The sequence below is a fragment of the Puma concolor genome, chromosome B2, assembly GCF_028749965.1.
Source record: "Puma concolor isolate L17-30 chromosome B2, mPumCon1.1.hap2, whole genome shotgun sequence".
NCBI lineage: Eukaryota > Metazoa > Chordata > Mammalia > Carnivora > Felidae > Puma > Puma concolor.
Genome location: NC_141671.1, coordinates 102,087,784 through 102,110,219, shown reverse-complemented (window position 1 = coordinate 102,110,219; position 22,436 = coordinate 102,087,784). Strand labels below are relative to the sequence as shown.

At 36.5% G+C, this 22,436-nt stretch overlaps 1 protein-coding gene and 1 non-coding gene across 3 annotated transcripts in view; one reads left to right on the top strand and one right to left on the bottom strand.

The window, feature by feature from the left end:
- REV3L (REV3 like, DNA directed polymerase zeta catalytic subunit) overlaps positions 1-22,436 on the top strand; it is a 176,077-nt gene that overhangs the window by 27,397 nt on the left and 126,244 nt on the right. The window lies entirely within an intron of this gene.
- On the bottom strand, positions 8,439-8,543 carry LOC112862964 (U6 spliceosomal RNA). The gene has a single exon (XR_003223823.1). It is a non-coding gene; the product is annotated as a U6 spliceosomal RNA (small nuclear RNA).

The window sequence follows — 22,436 nt, the reverse complement described above, 5'->3', positions numbered from 1 at the left end:
GACATTAGAGAGATGTACAAAAATGTAAAACAGTTTGTATCTTCCCACCAATGTTTTTCTTTTAAAAAACAAAATGTTATTCATGTGCACATGTAATAGGTTTATTAATTTTAATGAATGAAAATGTCAATACTTTATATATTTCTCAGTTTTAATATCTAATATGGTAAATACTGATAGACTGCCCACATAAAATTCTTTGGGGTCCTCCATAACTTTTAAGAGTGAAAAATAGTCCTGAGACCAAAAGGTTTGAGAACTGCAATAACCAGTATTTATTAAGCACTTACTACATGTCAGAGTACTTTCCATGTTTTAACTCATTTAATTCTCAAAACAGCCCTATTAGATAGGTACTACTATATTCTACAGTTTACTAATGAGGAAACTAAGGCAGAGAGATATTAAATAACGTCTCCAACTTCGTATAATAAGTAAAAAATCTGGGATTCAAACTTAGTTTGGTCATTTTCGAAATTTAAACTTCTTAACATTGTCCTTTCCAGTATATAGTTAATCATGAATTCCTATTATTTCTTCCTTTAAAATGTTTTCAGTTCTCTCTTTTCTTACCATCACATCCTAATCTGAAAGAAGTCCTTACTTCTTTCTTAGAGGCAGCAGCTTCTAGCTGTGTTACTTGCCTGCCATTGTCAGACAAATGCCATTGCCATTTCTTTCCTACTCTCCATAATCCATTAGAGCTTGCTCTTGTGTACTACTTTAAGCCCATACATCCCTATCTTTCTCTTTCTCTCTCTCTTGCTTTTTTTTTTTTTTTTTTTTTTTTTGTAATTTTATATAGCACTTATCCTCCATCTTGAGGACTCAGATTACAAGTATATGAGACTGCTTGAAGCTCATGTGTAGGTTACTAACATTTTCATTTTTTTTTTCAGGCTTATTTTATGCCTCATTTTGAATAGTTTCTATTGCTGTTTTCCAGTTCTTAATCTTTAATTCTACCATTTCTAATATGCTATTAATTCCATTCATTGTATTTTTCATCTTAAACATTTATTTTTCATCTCTGGTAAGATGAAAATTTTGATTCACATTCTTTTTATGTTGTCCACATCTCTGCTTAACATGTCCAAGCATTCCTCTACCTTCTTCAACATACAGATTACAGTTATAAGAACTATCTTGATATTTTTATTCTAGTATTTATCAGTTTTTGCCTTGTTTCTATTGCTGCTTTTTCTTCTCATATTTTTCTATTTATTTTCATGCCTGATAATTTTTTATTACATGCCAGACATTGTGAATTTAACCTTGTGTTTGGGATATTTTGTATTTCTAGAATATATATATATATATATATTTTTTTTTTTTTTGAGAGCGAGAGGGATGGGGGGGGGTGGGAAGGGGAGAGAGAATCTTGAGCAGGCTCATGCCCACAAAGATCCCCATGTGGGGCTTGATCTCAAAACCGTGAGATTATGACCTGAGCTGAAATCAAGAGTTTGGAAGCTTAACCGATTGAACCACCCAGGCACTCCTAGAAGTAGTCTTTTTTTTTTTTTTTTTTTTAATGTTTATTTTTGAGGGAGAGAGAGAGAGAGAGAGAGACAGAGTGCGAGTGAGAGAGGGGCAGAGAGCGAGGGAGATACAGAATTGAAGCAGGCTCCAGAGTCTGAGCTGTCAGCACAGAGGCTGACATGGGGCTCGAACTCATGAATCGTGAGATCATGACGTGAGCCGAAGTTGGTCACTTAACCGACTGAGTCACCCAGGCACCCCACCCCTAGAAGTATTCTTGAGTTTTATTCTGGGACACTGTTATTTGGAAAGAGTTTGACACTTTCAGTGCTATTTTTATGCTTGTTCAGGTGGAACCCAGAGCAAACTTTATCTAGGACTAATTTTGTGCCACTACTGAGACATTATGATTGTTCTGCCTGATGTCCTGTGAAATATGAGATTTTTTTTTTCCTTTCTAGATGAAACAAATTATTCTTGCCACTGTCTGACCCCCTGGGATTGTTCCCTCTGTTCCTTTTAGTTCTTTTCCTAGCTTTGGGTAGATTCCTCACAAGCATGTGCTGATACTATACTACTCAATAGTCTTGACGGGGCCTTCTGCAGACCTACTCAACTATCTCTCTGCAACTCTCTCCTCTCTAGTACTCTCCCAGGCAAATTCCAGCAGTCTTGGACTCATACTTTCTCAGCTCAGGGAGATTGTTGAGCTTCCACTTGGCTTCCTTCTCCCTCTGCTCCCAGGGTGCTGACTTTGTTTCCCTTCTGTCAGGGATTACTCTCCTATACCAGCCATTGTCCAATGTGTGGAAACTATTGTTTCATATATTTCTTCTGTTTTTGTTGTTGTTGTTTCAGGCAGGATTGTAAATCTGTTCTCTATTACTCCATGTAGACTAGAAACCCTGTCTTCATTTTTTAAGAATTCATCTCAAATATTAACTCCTCTCCAAAATGTTTCATAATCCATTTTCTAGTCAGGAATCATTTAACTGCAAAGAATAGAAGCCCTTTCAAAGAAGCTCTAATAAAAAGGAGATTTATTATTATAATGCAGAGAAATCTCTCAGATCTTCACTGCATGGTACAGACAGTTCTGTCTTTTCTTCCATTCTCTGCACACACATCTTCTCTGCAGGGTTCTTTCCACCTGCCTTTGACTCTCACTTGCCATGGTATTAATCCTGGCTTTAACTCAACATGACCTTTCAGCTCCAGTCCTTATACTATGTAATCAGATTACCTATTTATGTAAATGGCCTGGAAAAGCCAGAAAATTAGTATTAATCTTGGGTAGGCAGAGTTCAGTAGTGACATGATTAATATTACAATTAAAGGTTTTTTTAATGAAAAATATTTATATATTTTATGTGAGAAATATCAACCTATGAACTCTAACTAGAATAATAACTCACATAATACTCAATAAGCACGATGTTTGTCCCACGGTAGCTCAGACATTTTGCTTCTTTTTTGATTACTAAATAATACTCATCTATAAACATTTTCAGAGCATATATTATGTACCAGGCACTATCCAAGACAAGAGTGATAAAAAGGAGCTTATATTCTAGAAAAGAGCTTATACTCTTATACAGCCCTGAGAACCAAATCCAATTGTAAGTAAAGTTTTACTGGATCACAGCCCTTTCCATTCATTTTCATATTGTCTGTAGTTGCTGTTGTGCTTCAGAAGGATAAAGATAGGGGTGCCTGGGTGGCTCAGTTGGTGGAGCGTCCAACTCTTGATTCTGACTTGGGTCGTGACCCCAGGGTCATGGGATCAAGCCCTGCATTGGGCTCCATACTAAGTACACAGTGCTCTCTGTCTCTCTTTCTCCTCTCCAAAAAAAAAAAGATGGAGAGAGATATGGATACTTGAAGAGACTCTATGGCCTACAAAGCCTAAACAATTTACTATTTGTCCTGTTGGGGGAAAAGTTGACCAACCCCTGGCATAAGGTGATTATAAATATAAATATTTTTTAATATCAAAAGTTTTGACTTCTTTTTGTTGTGGCAAGACCTTTTTTATCTGGTCTTAGACTTTGACCAGAATGAATATTTAGAGAGAAGTTAAATTAGGGGCACCTAGGTGGCTCACTCAGTTAAGTGTCCACCTTTGGCTTAGGTCATGATCTCATGGTTCATGAGTTCGGGCCCAGCTGTCAGTCTCTGTGCTGACAGCTCAGAGCCCAGAGCCTCCTTCAGATTCTGTCTCCGTCTCTCTCTGCCCCTTCTCCGCTCATACCCTGTCTCTCTTTCAAAAAATAAATAGGGGACACCTGGGTGGCTCAGTCAGTTGGGCGTCCTACTTCTGGACCGGTCATGATCTCACTGTTCTTGAGTTCAAGCCCTGCATTGGGCCTTGTGCCGACAGCTCAGAGCCTGGAGCCTATTTCAGATTCTGGGTCTCCGTCTCTTTCTGCCCCTCCCTTCTCATGCTCTGTCTGTCTCTTTCAAAAATAAATAAATATTAAAAATAAATAAGTAAATAAATAAACATTAAAAGAAAAAGAAAGCAGTTAAATTATTTTCCTCAAGTCCTGACATTAGAAGTTCTTGGTTTGCTTGTTTCTTCCTTTCCCTGTTTTTCTTTCTTTCCCTTTTTCTTTCTTCCCCTTTCCCTCTTTTTCTCCTTCTTTCTTTTTCCTTCCTTCTTTCCTTCCTTCCTTCCTTCCTTCCTTCCTTCCTTCCTTCCTTCCTTTTCTTTTTTCTTCTCTCTCTCTTCTCTCTCTTTTCTCTTTTAGAAGTTCTTTGTTTCATTCATGAAGACCATATTGTTTTGTCTCGTAACTTCTGGATGGATTTGAAATATCTCATATAAGGGCATCTGGGTTTACTGGTGATTCAGAACACATGTGATGTGGTATTTGGCAAGAGGTTAAAGGCCAAGTGTTGCAACCACCCACATAACAAACCATGAAGTGTTTTCTGTAATTTTAGCAGTAAAAACATTTTTTCTTTCTTGTAGTGTATTAAAACAAAAAGAAATATGCTTTGAGATGGTTGGTATAGTTGAAAATTAACCTGTTTTCAAATAAACACAGAAACTCTGGGAATACCATCTAAGTCTAAATGTGCTTTTGTGAGGTTAGTAATCAGTATGTAGTTCCTCTGTGTTCATGGTTGTTGTTAAAGAAGTCTTTGACAGATTTGCATGAAGTTATTCACCCTTCAAGTCTCTGTTACTATAAAAAGAATAGGTCTGTTATTCATTTTTAATGTGTGCCTATCTCTTTAAAATGCCATAGCCACTAATCTCAATATCAAATACTAGATTCTTCTCCTGCTTCATAGTAGGAGTTTCCCACTGAAGAGAATCTAAGAAGAAAAAGTAAGGAGTCCCTTTGATTTGGGGAGTTTTTATAACAAGGTTAACAATCCACCCCAGTTTGCTTGGGACGTTCCTAATTAATACTAGTATAATTAATAATAGTTCCCCCCCCTTTATTCTGAAAAATCCCAGTTTAGATGACAAATTATATGGTTACCCTATTTATTCTATAATCATATTGACCATTGAACAGCTGAATCTATTAAAATTTAGTGTTTAACTCGCTTCTGCATTTATTCTGATTCTAATTCTTGCAGGAGAGTTGGTGATTGATGGCTGTAAGATAACACAGTTGTTAAAGTGAAATTTAACTCGTACACAGGCTCATCTGATAGTGGGAACCTAGATTCTGTGTGCCTCTAAGGCTCAAAATAATTTGAATCCCCACTGCTAAAAATGAACTTTTTGTGTAATGTTTAGGGACTTCCTCAATCTCTTTTTCAATCTGCTTTTCTAGGCTTTGCTTTTCTTTAATTTTATTTATTTATTTATTTTGAGAGAGACAGAGACAGTGTGAGCAGGGGAGGGGCAAAGAGGGAGGGAGAGAGAGAATCCCAAACAGGCTCTACAGTGTCAGTGCAGAGCCAGATGTGGGGTCAGAACTCACAAACCGTGAGATGGTGACCTGAGGCGAAACCAAGAGTTGGACGCTTAACCGACTGAGCCACCCAGGCACCCCTCTAGGCTTTTCTTTTCTCATTTTTCTCTCTCATTACTATGAACCCTATATTCCGGCCCCACTTATATACTTGGATTTTCCTGAGTATATCCTACACTTTTTCCTAATTTCCATACCTTTCATATATTATTCCTTCTGTTTTTTTTCTTGCTTTACCTTTTTCTGTCTTTGCCTATTAAATTCTTGCCCATCTAAAGCCCAGTGTAAATGGCACTTTGGTGAAATCGTTTTTGCCACACTCCCATTCTGAATAATTTCTCTTTTCTCTAGGCTCCCTGGGCATTTTGTTTGCCACTTCTGTAATGTTTTATATGTGTCTTTGTGCCCCAAACCCTATCCCCAGTTGGGGATGGGGCAAGAGACTATATTTAATTCATTTTAAAATCCAATTACGTATAAAAAACCATTTATGTACTACGTGTTCAGTAAAAATGTATGGTTGATAGTTTATTCTAATTTCCGTACAACAATAGGCAAGAAAATATTTTTAAAAGATACTTTCTTTGTAAGTTTTGTAAGCATAATTTTAATAATCCAGTTTCTAAATTTATTTACTACCTTTAATTGTCTTGTCTTTATTTTACCTGCATTCTTAACACTTTTTTTTTTTTTTAACATTCAGATAGAAGTATATTCTCATCGACACTTTAACTGGGACCAAAAGTTTCCATTTTTCCTTCCCTTCCAAGGCAATTTGCTGTGTTCCAAGAGTTTATGTTCTTTTCTCATTTCTGTCTTATTATCTCCAGTTAATTCTGGAAGATGATGGGATGATCAGTTGCCTGACTACCTAGGTTGGTTCTCTGGATTAATCATTGCCTTCCGTAAATCTCCCTTATTTTGGCCACTATATTTCTAGGGAAAGAAATAGGATGTAAATTATTACATTCTCTGCCAGTTGAGGAAAGTATGCCTTAAACATTAACCTACTTTGTAAAATTTTTCTAATAGCAAAAAGGAAAAATGAGCAGGCAACATTGGCCTGGCATTTTTTTTTCTTTCAAGTAAGCCTAATTTCATTATATGTGGAGTCCAGCTGTTTAGACATGTTATCTTGGCTATATCAAAAATTTCAATTAAAGTAGAAGTTCACAGGAATTTTCAAAACCTAAAACCAAAAGATGAAGCCATATTCTAAACAGCTGTCTTTGCCATAGCTGTTAATAATGAAACCATCATTTGTCCTTGATCTAGTGACTGGCATTGGGAAGTTTTGTTACAGAGTTTTATATTCACCACTCTGATTACATCTTAAATGTTTCATTTTCTTCACTTAAAATAATAATTGAATTTTATTTCATATAAATTATGAGCTAAGGGTTGTGGCTTATAAATGAAATAAGATAAATCAGTTGGTCTCATGTACCTTATTCATGTTATAGACTAAGTTCTTGGGCCATGATATATATGGTAGATTAGGTCTAAAGTTAATCTGTTCTCATGTTAGGAAAATTAGGATAATAATCCCTAACTTGTGGGAGCATTTCAAATTAAAATAGCATCTACATGTGCTCAGTACTTCAAGGTGCACTTTATACTTCACCATGTTCTTATGAGATGGATGTTGTTTTGGAATACCTGAGAGCTCTAGAAACCTATTAGAGGGGAACCATACAGTGGAACTTACACCAAATATAATAGATCCATAGATCCGTTCATATCTTCTGAGGAAGAGACCTCAAATTTTCCATTACTTCATGTTAAGCAAGTTCATTGAGATTGGGCCAAGATACAGGGTATGTATGTTTGGGGCAATAGAGGAGGTGATGGGACAACCCAACCTAATGGCAGTCTCCCTCTTGGTGGTCTACTTTTGACCCTTCAGTCTATGGCAGTGACTTAAGGTCATGTTGAATGGTGCTACCATCAACATCTTTTATGTTATGTTTTAAGGAGAGATAGATTGATGGATTTTCTAAGTAGGGAATTAAAAATGGATGATTTGGCAGACTTGAGAGACTCAGAAGGCTAAAAATTGCTTACAAATGTTAGAATTAGGAGAGTATTCTTCTTGGTAGTTAATAAGTTTAAACTGAAGACATTAGTGAATATACAAATTACTTTCCTGTAATTGACTGAAGATAAGGTAAATGTTTAAGAGATATTTGAGAAATGCCAGGTAAATTTGAAATCAGCATTGGCAGAAGTAAGGATTAGGAAGGAGCATGGATTATGGAAGAAATGTCAGTGTTGTCACCTGTACAGATATTCTTAAAGATTTAAAAATATTTGATTCAATAACCTTTTAATTTTGGATATTTTTCATTTCCTACTAAGAATTTATTGAAAATTATCACAGTGATTTTTTAAAAAAAATTACATCTGTGATGTGATTATATAGGTATTTCCTTATAAATCACTAAATTTATATGATAAAAAATATATCCCTACAGTTTTTGTTGTTATTTTAAAAATTTGTTTGAAGTGGTGCTTTGGTAAAGTGAAAAGAACACCACACTAAGGATCAAGAGTTTATCATACTTGTGGTTCTGAAGTCCTTGGAATTCTTCTCATCCAATTAACTATGTGACTTTAGGCACTTTGAATCTCTTGTCTCATATATAAAATGGGTAAACAAACTGATACATCCATAGAAGAAGTTACTTTGGAACAACAAAAAGGAATGAATTACTGATACATGTGATATCCTGGATGAATATTAACATCACAGTGCTGGGCAAAAGGATTCAGGCACAAAAGAATATTATACAGTGTGATTGCATTTTTATGAAGTGCTAGACAAAACTATTGTGAAAAATCAGACCACTGATTGCCTCAGAGGAAGTGGGGATTGACTGAAAAGCAGTACAAGGGAATTTTGGAGGTGATGAAAATGGAAAATGTTCCATAACTTAATAAAGATACACACATTTGTCAAAATTAATAAGGTATAGTTATTGTGAATTTCATTATCTGGAAAATTTACCACTCTTCCCCCCTACAAAGGAAGAATAAACAAATGTGCCAATCATCCTTGCACGGGGGGCCATGCTAATCTTCTCTGTATCATTCCAATTTTAGTATAGGTGCTGCCAAAATGAGCACTAAACAAATACTTTGAATTTTAGTCAGTATATGTGCTTTTCTTAGTGGTAGTAGGTAGTAGTTCTGAAACTACTTTTTATGTTTTTTAGGATTATGCAAACGAATAAATATATTAGGAAAATAAAAGACAGGTTTCTCACTGTTGGACAAGAGAAAAACATGGATATAGGGACAGCTAGAATGTCTCTGGGGTGTTGGGTTGGATTTGGAGGTAGGAGTATGAACTGTTTTTACCATATACAGAGAAGGGTAGATGGATAGAGAAATATAGGATGTGTGTGTATGTATATAAATATATAAACTTCTCAGTGCGGTGCTTAGAGGTTCTAGAATTAATGATACCCCCCATAGCAATGAGTATACTTCGTATCCACATCTTGATTTCTAAACAGTATTCTCCACTAAAAGTAACCAAGACTCCCTTGAGAAAACTACAAGATGAATCTGGAACATCTTATTGTTCCAGAAAATAAAGTGTACAAGGAATGATGGAAAGACATCGAAAGGGCGTAAAAATTCTGGCTTCCACTCAGACATGAAAGAAAAGTCACCACTCTTGTCCTTAAAACAGGAACAAAGTTGAACAAACTAAAAGGCAACAATTCTTCTTAGATACATCAGAGAACTGAGGTCACAGAGTAACCTAATGCCCCCCAAACTGGGGAGACAGGTGAATACAAAGAATCACAGCTTGCTGGGAGCATAAGCTAACATAAGTAGGAAGTGGTAGGAGAACTGTAACTGATGACCAGCCAGAAGCTGAGTGTGGATTAGCTTGATAGTTAAAAACTCCTGGGGTCCAGTTTTAAGAGGGCTCCCCATACTTTTTAAGTTTTTCCTCCACAAGCTCCACCAGGTTCTCACAGTTAAGATTGGGGATACAGTTATTTCCTCATGCTTCCAGCAGGAGAGGAGTAGTCGCCATGTTGCAGTATGCTCACAGCATTCTGTTCTCTCCTTGCCCAAAGGGGAAACTCCCAGAACCTAACCAACTTGGGGAAATCAACTTCCTCTCTAGTCTTGCTGTCTCTTCTAAGAGGGGAAAAAAGACAGGCACTTTCAAAAGCCCTCTAAAAGACTCAGACCTCATCATAGGGTTATGGAATACTTCCCTTCCCCCTACATTTTACATCAACAGGGCTCCTGTGTAATAATAAGGGATTACAGGTTAAAGAACTATGAGGCTTGCACTTTAAGGAGTTTCTAGGGAAACCCAAAGACAACAAGGAAAGATAAAAACAAGGACCTTAGGGGGACCTGGGTGGCTTATTTGGTTAAGCGTCTAACTCTTGATTTCAGCTCAGGTCATGATCTTATGGTTCATGAATTTGAGCCCCACATTGGGCTCTGCGCTGACAGTACAGAGCCTGCTCGGTATTCTCCCTCTCTCACTGCCCCTCCTCTGCTTGTGTGCTCTCTCTGGCTCTCTAAATAAACTTAAAAAAAAAAAAAAAAAACCCACAGGACGTTTGAGGAAATTTTATACAGTAAATACAGCCTAATTCCTAGTGAGATATAGCAGAGATTTTGGAATTATCAGAAGGTGAATTTAAACTATGATCAATATGCTTAAGGCATCTAATGGAAAAGATGTACAAAATGTGACATGTAAGAACAGATGGGTAATGTGAGCATTGGGATTGAAATCCTAAGAGAGAATCAAAAGAAACTACTAGAAATCAAAAGTACTGTAACAAGTGAAGAATGCCTTTTGTGGGCTGACTCATCAGAAAGAGGAAGGAGCAAAAGAAATACTTGAAGTAATAATGGCTGAGAATTTTCCAGAATTAATGACAGACTCCAAACCACCAATCCCAGAAGCTCAGAGGACACGAAATATGCCAACTGCCAAATCTACACTTAGACATATATACAAACTGCAGGAAACCAAAGACCAGGAGAAAATCTTGAAGGAAGCCAGAAGGGGAAGAAACACCTTACCTATACAGGAAGAAGGTTAGGAATTTTCCTTCTCTTCACAAACCATACAAGGAAGAAGAGAGAAGAGTGAAGTGTTGAAAGAAAAAGATCAACAACCTAAAATTCTGTATACATTGAAATTATCTTTCAAAAGTGAAGGGAAATTAAAAAGTTTCTCACACAAAAACTGAAGAAATCTGTAGCCAACAAGAACTGTTACCTTGCCTTGCAAGAAATGTTAAATTCTTCAGAGAAAAGGAAAATTAGAGAAGGAATAAATGAAGGTAAAATAAAACCTTTTGTTTTCTTATTCTTAATTGATGTAATAGGGAAGTTCAAAATAGAAACAATTTATTGGGTGATTACAGCTTATAGATAAGTGAAATTAGGTAGCAATGTTATAAGGGGCAGGAGAGAAGAATTTGGAATACTGTTTTAAGGCACTTACCCATGAAAGGCAGTATAATGTTATTTGACAGTGGAGGTAGTTTAGAGTAAATGTATCCTACAAACTCTAAAGCAATCACTAAAAAAAATTCAGTTTTTCTTTTAATACTTTAAAGATGGTACTCCACTGACTTCTGGTTTGCATTGTGTTTGATAAGTTTGGCAATATGTTTTTGTCCAACACTTTGGAATTCTAATTTTTCATGACTTATAACTGCCTTATTCAGGCCCCCAAGTAACCAATTTTATGCTTAGTAGAACTAATTGGCCTTATCAGTCTGGTACTGTTAAGTAACTAAACACAGTCCTAAGAAAACTTCCATTTAATTCATATACAAAGTTGTGTGACATTTGGGGGGGGGGGGGTGGTTTGAGGGTTGGGAAGAGGCTATGCTGCTTCTACCTTTTGACAGAACAAATATTAAGTATGTTTGGTAGTTCAGTTTTATTGTTCTTAAGTAAAGTCTGAAAGTTTTACTGTCTGAAAAAACTTTCTTACATTGATAGTTCTTAATCTTTAACTTTTTATCTGTTTCTGGTAATGATCACATTAAGTAGAACATCTCTCTGTAATTTGACAACATATCATAATGTGATTGAAGGTTTAAAGTAGTATACTTAGTGCGTGATTAAATGGAAATGAAGATATGTAAGTTGTTTTAGTGGCTAATGTTCATACGTCTCTCAATATATGCATGATTTCTGTGATGCAAATCTAGTAATTCATTTTAAAATAATTTCTTTTAATGTTTATTTATTTTGAGAGAGACAGAGATAGCGCACGAGCAGGGGAAAGGCAGAGAAAGAGGGAGACACAGAATCTGAAGCAGGCTTCAGGCTCTGAGCACAGAGCCCAACACGGGGCTAGAACTCACGAGATGTGAGATCATGACCTGAGCCGAAGTCAGACGCTCAACCGACCAAGCCACCCAGATGCCCTCCAATAAATCATTTTAATGTATGCATTGACTCTAATGGTATATACAGAGTTAGATCTTCTTATTAGAGACCTCAAAAAAACAAAAACAAAAACAAACCATGACTATGGGTAGGTTAAAAAATTATATAAGAGCTTCATTCAGATACAGTTTTACATATTTGCCTATTCATCCATGTTATACCATCTGTCAGTACTTCATTCCATTAAAATGGCTGAATAAACCATTGTATAGTTGTTCCACATGATATTTATCCATTCGTCAGTTGATGGACGTTTGAGTTATTACCACCTTTTAGCTATTATGAAAACTGCTACTATGAGCATTCATATACAAGTTTTTGTGTGGGTGTATGTTTTCATTTATCTTGGGCTATATAGCTATATATATATTTTTTTTTTCATTTATTTTGGGCTATATATATATATAGCTATACACACACACACACACACACATATACATCTATTCCTACATATATATACATAATATGTAGGAATATAATTGCTGGTCTTATGATAACTTTGTTTAATCTTTTGAGGACCTACCAATCTATTTTCCAAAGCAGCTACACCATTTAACATTCTTACCACTAGTATATGAGGTTTCTAGTTTCTCTGCAACACTTGTCATTGTCTGACTTTTTGATTATAGCTGTCTAGTGGTTGTGAAGTGTATTTCATTGTGGTTTTGATTTGCATTTCATTGATGGCTACTGATGTTGAGCATCTTTTCATATACTTATGGGCCATTCTTATATCTTCTTGGAGAAATGTCTATTCAGATTCTTTGTCCATTTTAAAATTGGGTTATTTGTCTTTTTAGTAATGAGTTGTAAGCCTTATCAAACATGATTTTTAAATCTCTTATTCCCTGTGTTGTCCTTTCACTTTCTTATATTTAGGTAAAAGTTTCAGGTCCTTCAGTGTTCAGCTACCATAGTGTGGTTGTGCAGTTTAATAGATTTGCATGATTTAAATTACCTGTAATATTTTATTTATGTGTCCTTGAAAGAAAATTCAGGTATTTATATATACAAATTTGACTGGATAGTAGTAACTTTATCTTGGTTAGCTATTAATACTGTTTTATTTTTATTTACTTATTTATTTCAAATGTTTATTTTTGAGGGAGAGCATGAACTGGGGAGGGACAGAGAGAAAAGGAGGGAGGACAGAGGGTCCAAAGCAGGCTCCATGCTGACAGCAGTGAGCCTGATGGAGGGCTCGAACTCACAAACTGTGAGATCATGACCTGAGCCGAAGTCAGATGCTCAACCAACTGAGCCACCCAGACACCCCTATTAATACTGTTTTAAATCACCAGAGGCAAATTTTCAGATATTAATCAGATTATTTATTTTACTTCAACACCTTGAATTACTTACCTTTCAATTGAAATACCACAAAGATTAATATGTGTGACCATACTGGCTGTAAAACATCTGAAACTAAAACAATATTTGTTTTTTTCATTTTTTGTTTTTTTAAGTAGGCTCTACTCCCAGTGTGGAGCTTGAACTCCACATATTACCGACCGAGCCAGCCAGGCGCCCCAAAACAATATTGGTTTTATAAGCCAGAATTTTATTTTTAGCAAAAGCTAATAGACACTAGTTATTTTTATGACATTTAGTCTGAAAGGTACACATTTTCTTGGAGATTCTGGCTTGAAACCACTGTTAGCAGTTTAACTTTTTAAGGCTAGACTTTTTAGAAAAATGTGATGATATACCATATTGTGTGAGCCTTTAAGTAGTACCCAAACTGAGGTGACCAGTCACTGTGAAGGTCAAAGTAATTACTAGTTTCCTTTCTATGATAATAATTGCAAACTAAGTTACATATGAATTTTGGACATGTCATTTCATCACATTTTGGATATATTAATCATAAAAATATTTGTATGTTACATTTTATTGCTGGTTAGTTTACTGTTATTTATTATGGAAAGTTGATCCTTAATTCAATCCCTTCTAGTTCCCTTGCAAATATGGAAAGGTAGGAGAACATTTTAAATATCTTTGTTAGGTTTTGAAAAAAAAATTGTAAGGAGAAAAAAGCAGTTCAATTTTCTAGACTTAGTTGAAAGACATCGTATTTTGTTGGTTTTCCAACAACAAATTCTCAATTCTCTGACATCACCTGTGGGTGTTTTGTAATTTAGTTCAGTTATGACACTACTCAAAATTAGTGTAGACATCACAGGGTAAGGGATCAGCTCCACAAGACTGCCCCCACTTCAGATGCCAGCCATAAATGGATACCCAGGCTACCTGCACTTCTGCCGGGCCGATTACAAATTTGGGGGTTCTCTCAACCCTTCCTCAGGCTCAGTAAATTGCTAGAATAACATCTAGAACTCAGAACCCTATGTTTGCACTGTTTGGGGCGCCTGGGTGGCTCAGTCGGTTGAGCGGCGACTTTGGCTCAGGTCATGATCTCGCGGTCTGTGGGTTTGAGCCCCACGTCGGGCTCTGTGCTGACAGCTCAGAGCCTGGAGCCTGTTTCGGATTCTGTGTCTCCCTCTCTCTCTGACCCTCCCCGTTCATGCTCTGTCTCTCTCTGTCTCAAAAATAAATAAATGTTTAAAAAAAAAAAAGAACTCAGAACCCTATGTTTGCACAGTTTATTATAAAGTGTACAGTGAATAGCCAGATGAAGACATACATAGGGCAAAGTTCAGAAGGGTCCTGAGCACCAACCAGGAAGCTTTCCCAAGCCTTCATTGTTCCAGAATGTCTGTTGAAGTTTCATTACACAGGAATGATTGATCGAATCACTGACTATTTATGATTGAACTAAATCATAAGTCCTTCTCTTCTCCCTGGAGGTGAGGTGGTGGATGGGGAAATGGGGTTGAAAATACCAATCCTGTAATGATATGGTTGATTCCTCAGGCAAACAGCCCTCTGTTGTGAAGCCATCTAAAGAGCTCATCATGGGTCAACTCATTAGTATAAATTCCATTGTGATAGAAAGGGGTTCATTATTAATAACCAAAGATAGCCTATTGTTCAGGAAATACCAAGGGTTTTAGGAGCTCTGTGCCAAGAATTAGGCACAAAGACCAAATATATGTTGTTGTTTTTTCTTTTTTATCAAACCACACATGCCTACCCAAATGTATCAAATACCTACTGTATTCTAGGCTCTCTGCTAGGCATTGAGAGTAGGAAGAATAAGAAGACATGGTACATGGTGTTCAAGGAACTCATGCTGTAGGTATGGAGACAAAGACAGTGAAGTTGTATCTTAGGTGGGAATTAGGTTTTGAAGCAAACGTATGAGATTAAAACCTTTTATAGGCAGAATTTCCTTGACAATCGCTTAAATTGCATGAATTCTATCACACTATCTTTTAATAAATCCAACGGCTTAAATTTCCTTATATATAGACATGGGGCACCTGGGTGGCTCATTCGGCTACACATATGACTCTTGATTTCAGCTCAGGTCATGATCTCATGGACAATAACCTCATAGACACTAATCACTTTTCTTCAGTTGAGCTCTAGTTGAAAGAGTTGGTCCCCAATCAGGGCCATGTTTTATGAAAACTGAACTGTATCTTTTTTTTTTTTTTTAAGTTTGTTTATTTATTTTGAGAGAGGGAGGGGCAGAGAGGGAGAAGAGAGAGAATCTCAAGCAGTCTTGGTGCTGTCAGTGCAGAGCCCAACGTGGGGCTCAATCCTATAACCATGAGATCATGACCTGAGCCAAAATCAAGAATTGGACACTTAACCAACTGAGCCAACCAGGTGCCCCTGAACTGTATCTTTTAGACAGAATCACACTTACTTAGTTGCCTCTTTCAATAGGAGATGCTTCCATTTTAGAAGTACAAAGGAACTGAAACAAAATAAGGAATTATATAAGGATTTATATACCCCATCTCATGGTGCTAGATCATAAATTTATTAACTGGGCACACTGCACCATTTAGTTGTGTTCTCCTATTCATTCACTTTGTCTCTTTCTCTCTCTACCTGAGTCTCTTCCCATCCCCCTTGATCCCTTCCTACCCAAGTAAATAAAATGCATATATGATGTGATTCTACTGTATATAAACATACCTGTCACATAAGGGCATAATAGATTTATATATCATATAAATTCCTTAATTATTCACATAAATAAGGAAACAAGTCATACACTTTTGTAGGTAGAAGAGGGTGCGTATACTTGAAATACTTACTATTTCAAATAAGTAATAGCAAGTATTTCAAGTATATCTCTCCAGCCAGGGAGCTGGCTCTTAATAGATGCAGTTACAGTATTTTCTATCTAAATGTTTTTTGTGTTTTTCAGAAAATACTTTACATCAAACTTTTCTTCTATTTCCTCAGCGATGATTCTTCTGGTTATGGAGTACGTTAATTAATTCAAGGATGTATATTGAGCATGTTTGAGACATGGCTGAGACAAAAGATTCTGGTCCTCAGAGTTTTTTCTTTGGCTTGTGATGCTTCTATAAGTTGTCTTCATTTTGCGTAGTACTCAAATTGTACTGGTGAATGTAAAGTGGGAAAATTGATCTTCCCCATTGAGTTGAGAGCTGTAGGGCAAGATATGTATGTCCTTCAGCCACCTATCAGTTCTGAGTAGTTTTACACCTCCCATTTTGCTGTTTGTTTTCTCTGTGTCTTATGCTCTGTTGTTGTTTTATTCCTCCATTACAGTCTTCTTTTATACTAAATAGATATTTTCTAGTACATTTTAATTCCATTTCCCTTCCTTCCTTCCTCTCTCCTCCTATCTCTCTCCCTTTCTTTCTCTTTCTTTTAGTTATTTTCTTTATGGTTATTCTGGGTATTACAATTAACATCTTAATTTAAGACACTTTAGTTTGGATTAATCCCAATTTAATTTTCATACAGGCATACCTCATTGTACCTCACTTTGTTGTGCTTTGCCAATACTGTGTTTTTTACAAATTGAAGGTTTGTAGCAACCCCGCATCAAGCAAGTCTATCAGTACATTTTTCCAATGGCACTTGATCACCTGGTGTCTGTGTCATATTTTGGTAACTTGCAGTATTTTAAACTTTGATTATTCTGTTTGCTATGGTGATGTGTGATCAGTGATTTTGACTTGCTAAAACCTTACATGATTGTTAGCATTTTTTACCAAGAAAATACATATTTTTTAAATATTTATTTATTTTTGAAAGAGTGCAAGCAGGAGAGGGGCAGAGAGAGGGTGACAGAGTATTTGAAGCGGGCTCTGTGCTGACAGCAGGGAGCTTGAACTCATGAACTGTGAGATCATGACCTGAGCCGAAGTCGGATGCTCAACCAACTGAACCACCCAGGTGCCCCAAGAAAATATTTTTTAATTAAAGTGTGCACATTGTTTTTTCAGACATGATGCTATTGCCCACTTAATAGAGTACAGTATAGTGTAAATATAATTTTTAGATGCACTGGGAAACCAAAAAATTCTTTTGACTCACTTTATTGCATTATTTGCCTTATTGCAGTGGTCTGGAACTGAACCCACAATATCAGTATACCTGTAGTATATGAAAACTTTGTTCCATTATAGCATCACTTATGCAGATTACATCATTACACATTATAAACCTCTCGACACAATTTTATAATTATTATTTTATGCACCTGTCTTAAGGTCTTAGGTAGCAGAAGGAAAGAATTATAAAAATAAGTGTTTATTATCTTTTTTATTTACCTATGTAGTTATCTTGACTGGTACTCTTTATTTCTTAGTGTGGATTTAAGTTACTGCCTATTGTCTTTTCATTTAGCCTGAAATGAAATTTCCTTTAATATTTTTTGCGGGTCAGGTCTGCAAGTGACAAGTTCCCTTAATTTTCAGTTAGCTGGGAATATCTTGATTTCTTCTTCCTTCTCACCTCACCTAGGTCTCCTTTGTTTTCACAGGGTAGTTTTGCTAGTTACAGAATTTTTGGTTAACAGTCTTTTTTTTTTTTTTTTTTCATCACTTTGACTGTGTTATCCCTCTGGCCTCCATGGTTTCTAATGAGAAGTCAGCTTTTAATCTTACTGAGGAAATTTTGTACATGATGAATTGCTCTTCTTTTGCCACTTTTCTTTTGTTTTGTTTTTTTTTTTTAAGTTTATTTATTTTGAGGGGTGGAGGGACAGAGAGAGAATTCCAAGCCAGCTCTGCACTGACAGTGCAGATGCGAGGCTTGAACTCAAAACTGTGAGACCATGGCCTGAGCCAAAGCCTGATACTTAACCAACTGAGATCCAGGTGCCCCTCTTTTGCCACTTTCAAGATTTTCTCTTTGTTTTTTGGCAGTTTGGTTATGATACATCTTGGCATGGATCTCTGAATTTCTCCTGCTTGCAATTTACTAAGGTTTTTAGATATTCAGATTAATGTCTTCCATCAAATTTGGGAATATTTTTGCCATTCTTTTTTCAAATATTCTTTCCATCCTTTTCTTTCTCTCTTCTGCTGCTGAAGCTCATATTATGTATATGTTGGTATCCTTCATGGAATCCCATAGATCTCTGAGGCTCTGTTAATATTTTGTCATTCTTTTTCTTTTTTGTTCCTCAAATTAGCTAACCTGTCTTCAAGTTCATGGATTCTTCTGCCAGTTCAAGTATGTTCTTGACCCTCTTTAGTACAATTTTCATTTCTTTTGTACTTTTCAACATCAAAATTTCTGATTCTCTTTTATAATTTCTTTCTATTCATTTATATTTTCTATTAGGTAAGACATGATTCTCAAACTTCCATTTAATACTTTAGACACAATCTCCTTTTATTCTTTGGAATATTTTTAATAGCTGGTTTGAAGTCTTTGTCTAGTAAGACGAACGTCTGGGCTTCTTCAGGGACAGTTTCTATTAACTTCCTTTTTCCCCCCGTGTGTGGGCCATGCTTTTCTTTTTCTTCATATGTCTTATGTTGAAACTAGATGTTTTGAGTAATATGACAGTTAAGGAAGTCATATTCCTCCCTAACCCCATGATTTGTTTTTGCTCTGTTGTTGGTGATGTTGTTTGTGTCTTTAGTGACTTTTCTGAGTTAATTCTGTACAGTCTCTGTTCTTTGAAGTCCCTGTTCAGCTAACTTATTGGTCAGAATTTCCTTTAAATGTCTTGAGCCAATAGGTCTCCTTCCAGCTTTTGTTGAGGGGCTCTATATGCATGTGTGTTGGTGCAGAGCCTCAAGGTCAGCCAGTATTGAAAGATTAGGGCTTTCTCAGCTCTTCCTGAGCATAACTCCACACATATACATAGCCTTATGAATTCCCAGTACTATAGTACACCTTTCAAGTTTTTATGGACAGTTCAGTCCTCAGTTTTTCCTTTTAAGCTTTTTTGTTTAGCCTTTTGTTAGCTGCAACTAGTAAACCCTCCTCAGGCAACTGTAATGTTAAACAGTTGCTGCTGATTGTTTTCCACAGTATGTTGCAGATGGAACTGTCTATACACATGGAGTGAGCTCTGCGTCTGATCAAATAAAGACAAGTCCTGAGAATGGAGCTTTTCATTTTCAGTGAGCTGCCAAGCAGGTCAAATAGTGACAGTTTTCTGGTGATCGGGCTTTTGGGGAACTATAAATCTGTTCTCTATTCTGTAGTTGCAAAGCTTTGGTTTTCAAGGCTGCTCTGGAGCTGGGGAGGAGAGGGGATTGGATTAGGGCAAGTTAGAATACCACAAAGCTTGCTGTTCTTGCTAAGATTCAACTGGTTTTCTTGCATAAACACTCCTTGGACTGTCACCAGCTTTTTAGGTAATTTCCAAAGGGCTGAAAAAAGTTGATTTTGACAGAATTTGCCAGTGTTCTTGTTGCTTTTATGGAGGGGAGTGGGTTTTTAAAGGTTCTTCCTCTGCCATTCTGGAAGTGTCTCTTGCCATTTCTACATACTGTTATCTGCATCCTGCTTCCAGTCGCTGATACAGCCCATCATTGCTTACGTTTCTATTATACATTTCTTAAGTTTTTTTAAATTTTAATGTTTATTTATTTTTGACAGAGAGAAAGAGAGACAGAGCATGAGCAGGGGAGGGGCAGAGAAAGAGGGAGACACAGAATCTGAAGCAGGCTCCAGCTCCAAGCTGTCAGCACAGAGCCCGACGCGGGGCTCGAACTCACAGACCGCGAGACCATGACCTGAGCTGAAGTCGGACACTCAGCCGATGAACCACCCGGACGCCCCTCTCTTACACATTTCTAATGAGCCCTTGGAACTTTCTGGTTCCATGGCTAATACCCTTGCCTGGCAACCCTCTCAGGGGCTCATTCTATCCTATCCCAACCACATAGATCAAAATCTTTTATTTCCTCCTTTAAATACGAGTATTCCTCAAGTTTCTGATCTATGCTCCTTCTCTTACCTACGCGTTCTCTTGGGCATTTTTTACCTGTTATTCAGACTCCCAAATCTGTCTTCTTCTCTAGCTCAGATCTCTGTCTCTCAAGCTCTTTATCTCTGTACCTAATTGTGCTTAATGTAAATCTCCATTTGGAAATTCTATCAACATGTAAAATTCCACAAGTTAAAAATAGAAATCAGCCTACTCTTCTTAGTTTTCTTTGAAAGACATTCACATCAGTCCAGTTGGCTAAACCAAAAACTTGCCTCATCTTTGATTGTTTTACCCTACTCCCAAATTCTAGTCCGTTTCCTCTAAATTCTGTGCTCTAAATCCATCTTGATGTTTTCTCCATCTCTACTGACTTTTCTCTCCTGAATTACTTCAACAGCCTCCTAAACAGATTTTCCTATTAAAGTTCTGTCCCTAGCTTTCGCACAATGTGTCCACAAGGAAACTTTATAAAATGCAAATCCACACAGGTCACAGAATCTACACATGCCCACATATACACACATACACACTTTGCCTTTCTCCCCATTGAACTTTTTGCTTCTTCCTGACTACATTTTTCTTATTCCCAGACCACATATGTTCTTATTTGCTTTCAGACTTTTGTACGTACTGCAACATTCTTTCTCACTTTGCTCTTTTTGTTACTTACTCTGGGAAGCCTTTCTATAGTCTCACAAATCTGAGTTAGATACTTTTTGATACTGTAACTGCCTGTTTACTCATCTTTATCTCTGAGTAGAATGTAAAAAGTTCATGAGTTCAGGGACTGTGATTATGAGCAGCCTGTGGTCTAGCACCTGACGTTGGGCTTTCACAAAGTATTTAAAGAACAGAGAATTTATGCCTACATTTATGAATGAAGAAACCAGTGACACTTGGGTGGCTCAGTCAGTTGTGTCCAACTCTTGGTTTAGGCTCAGGTCATGATCTCATGGTTCATGAGATTGAGCCGCGTCAGGCTCCACACTGACAGTGCAGAGCCTGCTTTGTATTCTCTCTCTCCCTCTCTCTGCCCCTCCCCTGCTCATGTGTGTGTGCATGCGCACTCTTCAAAATAAATAAACTAAAAAAAATGAGGAAACCAATCGTGTTTAACACTGGAAATACAAAGATATATTAGACAAGTGTGTAAATAAAATAGGCCTTTGAAACATCTGGTGTTTGAAAGATACAGTTCTGTTATTAATGTAGGATTGATAACTTAAAGCCAGTGATTCTAAATAAAGCCATGTATAATTTAGTTGAAGAAATAAAATGGCATGAATAAATGTGAAACCCCAAAGCATTATTTACAAATGAAAGGAGAAAATGAAGAGAAAGTGTCAGGAAGTTATATATGTACGCCCTTTGTATGGTTAATGATAATACTTAGGGTTTTTTTTGTTGTTTTTTGTTTTGTTTTTTAATTTCTGAGTCATTTAGAAGTAGATGACTTCTTCCTGCCTTTTTCTTACACAAACTGTATATTTAGAAAATATCCATAAGCAAAAAAAAAATAAAATCTTTATCTCATTTAATGTTATATATATATATATATATATATATATATATATATATATATATATATATATATATATATATAATTGAAATAAACCTGAATATTACCTGAAGTAAATATAAACATCTCTTCATGCCAGGAAACATACTTCTACACCATCTGTTACTGAAGTTGGCACACTTTTTTTCTGTAAAGGGCCATACAGTATATATTTTAGGCTTTGCAGGCTTGGTCTCTGTTGCAACTTCTCAACTCTGCCTGTTAGCAAAGCAGCAATAGCCCATTCCAAATAAATTTATTGGTGTGTTCCAATAAATTTGTATTTACAAAGACAGTAAGCAGGAATTGGTATAAGAGCCATAGATCTATGGTAGAGATACATCATAATCTATTTTTGGAAGTTTATATTGTCTTCAATTTTTTTTTTTTTTACTATTGGTAATACTGTCTTAGCATCTTAATATCTATTTATTTATTTTAATGCTTATTTATTTTTGAGAATGAGAGAGAAAGTGTGAGCAGGGGAGGGGCACAGAGAGAGCGGGGGCAGAGGATCTGAGGCAGTTTCTACACTGACAGCAGAGAGCCTGATGTGGGGCTCGAAGTCACAAACTATGAGATCATGACCTGAGCTGAAGTCAGATGCTCAACTGTGACTGAGCCACCCAGGCGCCCAAGCATCTTAATATTTAAATGTTCATATATATTCTTAATTTTTTTAGGATAAATTCTGAAAAGTAATTTCTAGAGCTAAGAG